Genomic DNA, 5,216 nt, shown 5'->3' with positions numbered 1-5,216 from the left:
CCACGTGCAGGCAGAGAGCAGGAGACTCAGGAGTAAAATGACAATGGTTTATTTTAAATAACCAAAACAATTTGCCCTGTTGGCACGCACACAGCTGGATATCTCATCGACTGGAAGACTTGATGATGTGTCTATCTCTGCTGCCACTTGTGGATTTTAAGGATGCTTATTTAATTGGATTTTCAATAACTGGTTCCTGTTTTTTTGGATTCAGCTGGTTGCTGGTTTTATCTACAATCAAGGAAGTCGTCGGCAGCAAATATGGACCCAATCACGCTGCTTGCCTTTATGATGGCTTGGTTCATGTCTCGAATACCCGGACTCAAATGCTTTGGGCTGAATGGATCAGATCTTGGGGATTTTACTCAGTCACGTTCCATCGGTGTGGCCATGTATTTTGGACATTTCGGAACCGAGTCGACCAACACAGACTGAAGGTAGATGTCATTAAGTCCTGCCTGTCCCCAAAACAACTGTGTGTTTATCTGAATTTGGCTCCCTTGGCTGGCCTTGAAGGCCAGCTTATCTGAATTTGCCTGGAGAACATGTGATCTGATGCTCACCACCCCCTCCCTGAGGAATTTCCAACTGATAACCAGATGGAACCAGCTGAATAAACTTTGTGTCATCATTTCAGGACTCTTGGATTCTCATAGATGTTATTCTTGGCCATTCCTCCACGTACCTCGAGAATGTTTATGGATCTCACCAGAGGACAGTGACTGATTATTACATCCTATCAGAACTCTTACAGTGACCCCGAGAGCATCTATAAACATTGCTGACCTTACTCGTCTCCTCCTGCAGAATTTCTACGTCACTATGTGCTGTTTGAGCGAGGTGTTTTTTTTTAATATTAAGCGAGTTTTTTTTTCCTCAGACAAGAAAAAAAAAGTCTGATAGGAATTTTTTTCGCCTCCAACTCCTATATGTGTCCTGTTAGCCACTGTTTTTGTCTGTCCAAACAGGTCTCACTTGTAAATGAGTCTTTGAGGCTCAATGTGATTTATCTGTTTAATTAAAGGTTGAATGAATAGAGCTGAGTCTTCTTCATCCACATTCAGCCCAGTGATCTCACCTCCAGCAAAGAAGTCTGTAATGACTGAACTTGTTTACTTGGCATATTTTCAAAATAAACATTTTGTAAGTTTTATTTTGGCCTTTTTTTGTACAGAAAATTAACTGAACCGAGCCCTCCTTGACACGGAACCGAACCGAAATGTGATTTTAGCATACCGTTACACCCCTAATAGGGAGGATAATCCTCAGACAGGGAAACAAAGACAATATGCAGGATTTATAGGGACACTAAAGAAGGGTAAACAGAAACAGCTGTGAGAAGGAACAGGTGAACGTACTTTGTAATTAAATAAGGGAAAATGTATCAGAGCAAGAACAGACCAGAAGGGGGAGATGACACAGAGAAACATAATCCTCACAATACTCCCTCCCCAAGGACATCCCATGACGTCCCAAGACCCCCCCCCCCCCACACACACACACACGCACACAACATGGGTGGGGGGAGGGGGGAACCGAGAGGATGGAGGGCACGAGATGGAACATGAGTGAAAAGAAATAGGGAAACCAAACCCTACAGGACAAAGTTTGGGAACAAGACACAAGGAACACAACAGGGAGATAGAGCAAAAACATTCAAGGTGGACAACCAGGGAACTTTCCATCGCCGGAGCATAGTTCAGGTGGGCAGCCGGGAGGCCGTCCAGCACCATGGGAGTAGTTCAGGCAGGAGTCCGGGAGGTCGTCCAGCACCGGGACCGAGTCCAGACGGGTGACCAGGCAACCTTCCATAACCTGGAGCAGGCACTGTTGCTGTTGAGGAGACTGTGGAGATTGCAGCTGTTGTGGAGACAAGGGCTGCTGCAGATGACACTGAGTAGACCCCAGAGGTCGGAAGAGGTGTAGCCACATCAGGCGGTGTGGACCCCACAGGAAGCGATGTTGAGACCTCAGGGCTGCAGCTGTCATTAAGATCTTAAGGGCTGCAGCTATTGTAGGGATTTCTGGGACTGCAGTATACGTAGGGACCTTGATGGTTGCAGCTATAGTAGGGGCCACAGGGGTTACAGCTGTCGTAGGGACCTCAGGGGATACAGCTGACGTAGAGAATGTTTCATTCATTCATTCAATCTTTATTTAAACAGATAAGTCACATTGAGCCTCAAAGACTCATTTACAAGTGAGACCTGTTTGGACAGACAATAAAAGTGATAAAATGGACACATGTAGGAATTGGAGGCGAATAAATTCCTATCAGACTTTTTTTCCTGTCTAAGAAGAAAAAACTCTGATATTAAAAAACACCTCGCACAAACGAGCACATAGTGACATAGACATTCTGCAGAGGGGGACGATGAGAGTGGTGAGCATGATCATAGATGCTCTCGAGGGCATTGTAAGTGTTCTGATAAAGATGGAATAATCAGCCAATGTCCTCCGGTGAGATCCATAAACATTCTCCAGGTATGTCGAGGAATGGCCAAGAATAACGACTATGAGAATCCAAGAGTCCTGAAATGATGACACAAAGTTTATTCAGCTAGTTTCATCTGGTTATCAGTTGGAAATTCCTCAGGGAGGGGGTGGTGAGCATCAGATCACATGTTCTCCAGGCTAATTCAGATAAGATGACCTTCAAGGCCAGCCAAGGGAGCCAAATTCAGATAAATACACAGTTGTTTTGGGGACAGGCAAAACTTAATGACATCTATCTTGAGTCTGTGTTGGTCGACTCGGTTCCGAAATGTCCAAAATACATGGCCACACTGATGGAACATGACTGAGTAAAATCCCCAAGATTTGATCCATTCAGCCCAAAGCATTTGAGTCCGGGTGCTTGAGACACAAACCAAGCCATCATGAAGGCAAGCAGTGTGATCGGGTCCAAAATTAGCTGCCGACAACTTCCTTGATTGTAGATAAAACCAGCAACCAGCCGAATCCAAAAAGTAGGAACTAGTTATCGTAAATCCAATTAAATATGCGTCCTTAAAATCCACAAATGGCAGCAGAGATAGACACATCATCAAGTCTTCCAAGTCGATGAGATATCCAGCTGCGTGCATGCCAACAGGGCAAATCGGCTCGCCTAAAGCCTGTCTTCTCTTCGAAGAAATGTTGTAAATTGAGTTGAGGGACCAACTGATCAAAACAGGTCTATAATTATGGTTCGGAAGATATGCAAGAGAGTCTCAGAAGCAGTTTCACAGACAGACAGAGCAGCAAAGTAAAGCAGAGATGGAGGGGAGGGAAGAAGCATCCAATCTTGGCAAGAGCAAGTGGTTAAGTGAACGTGGAGACTGTAGCTGGCATGGGGAACTCAGTAGATGCAGAAGGCATAGGGACCTCGTTGGCTGCATTAGGCGTAGGGACCTTGTTGGCTACAATAGGCGTATGGACCTCATTAGCTGCAGTAGGCATAGGGGCCTCGTTGGCTGCAGGAAGCATAGGCACCTTGTTGGCTGCAGGAAGCATAGGGACCTCGTTGGCTACAGTAGGCAGAACTTCAGTGGGTGTGGCTACCTCTGGGACTGCAACTGGGAGTGAAGCCTCTTCAGGAATTGCAGCTGAGGGCATATCCACTTCAGGCACTGCATCTGGGGGTGTAGCCACTTCAGGGACTGTAGCTGGGGGTGTAGCCACTTCAAGGACTGCAGCTGGGCGCGTAGCCACTTCAGGGGTTGCAGCTGGGTACATAGTCACTTCAAGGACTGCAGCTGGGGGCGTAACCACTTCAAAGACTGCAGTTGGGGGCATGCCCACTTCAAAGATTACAGCTGGGGGCGAAGCCACTTCAGGGGCTGCAGTGGAAGGCGTAGCCGCCTCGGAGACTGTAGTAGGCTAGACCACCTCAGGGACCAAAGCAGGTGTGGCGGCCAATCTTGGAGGCATAAGAGACTCAGGAGGCATGGAACCCTCAGGAGGTGTGGAACGCTCAGAAGGTGTGGAACCCTCTCCCGAAGACGCAGGAGGCCCAGGGACCACAGGGCACTCAGAACTCGCAAGAGACTCAGGACTCACAGGAGACTCATGACCCACAGGAGACTCTGGGACCTCAGGAAACTTGGATACCTCAGGAGACTTCGGGACCTCAGGAGACTCGGGGATCTCAGGAGACTCAACGACCTTGTGGGAACACGTGAAGACCTTTGGTGCAGACAGCGTGGAGAGCTCTGGTGGAGATGGCGTGGAGACCGCTGGTGGAAACAGTATGGAGACCTCTGGTGGAGATGGTGTGGAGGCCTCTGGTGGAGACAGTGTGGAGACCTCTGGTGGAGACAGTATGGAAAACTCTGGTGGAGATGGTGTGGAGACCTCTGGTGGAGATGGCGTGGAGACCTCTGGTGAACACTTGGGACTTGCCTCAGACGTGGAGCCCTCAATAGATGTGGAATCCACAGCAGACAAGGAACCCTCCACCAATGTGGGACCCTCTGTGGCAAACTCTGAAGGCGCGGATGAGCAGTGAGAGGTGTCCCTCTCAGAGGAAACATGAGAGGTGTCATCTGGGACCCTCTCAGTAACAAAAAGTACTTTGAGGGGCGTTCTTCTGGACCCTCTCAAGGAAAAGATAAAAGGCATCCTCCAGGGCCTGCTCAGAGATACCCGAAGCAGGTGGACTGTCGCAATTGCCCCCTATTGGAACACAGGAAGGAGCAGGTGGCACAGGAGGAGGGTCAGTGGACCAGGCTTGGGTCCGATGTCGGCCCCTCTTTCGACGGTGATGAGACAAGATGTGGAGAGGAACAGCATGAGGAGCTGATTCTTCAGATGACTCAGAAGTGCTGAGCTTGCTGGATGTTGGAGCAGGATGATGGGGGAAAAGAGCATGCAACATGCGTCTCTCCTCGAAAACCTCAGACTAAATCTCCGACATCCCCGGGGAATCACAATGTCCGGGCAGGCGAAAAAACTCTCCCAACATGTCATCCGTGGCCAACCACCTCATTTCTAGGTTGCAGGAGGTGGCCACCATATCCACGTAGTGGCGTGTTAACCAGCAGAGTCACCACTCGTCCTCTGGGACAAGCACAGTCAGGAATGGGCAGCCTGCTGGGTTCATAGTTCAGGCCGAGGATTCTGTTATAATGGTGTGTGGAGGCAAACCTAGGGTGCAGGTGAATCACAGAGAACATGGAAGGGTAAAATAAATATTATTTATTTAAACAAACAAAAATGCTGACGTGGCAGCAAAC

The sequence above is a fragment of the Nematolebias whitei genome, chromosome 6 (genome assembly GCF_014905685.2).
Source record: "Nematolebias whitei isolate Nwh7 chromosome 6, NemWhi1, whole genome shotgun sequence".
Taxonomy (NCBI): domain Eukaryota; kingdom Metazoa; phylum Chordata; class Actinopteri; order Cyprinodontiformes; family Rivulidae; genus Nematolebias; species Nematolebias whitei.
This window is presented reverse-complemented; position numbering follows the sequence as displayed.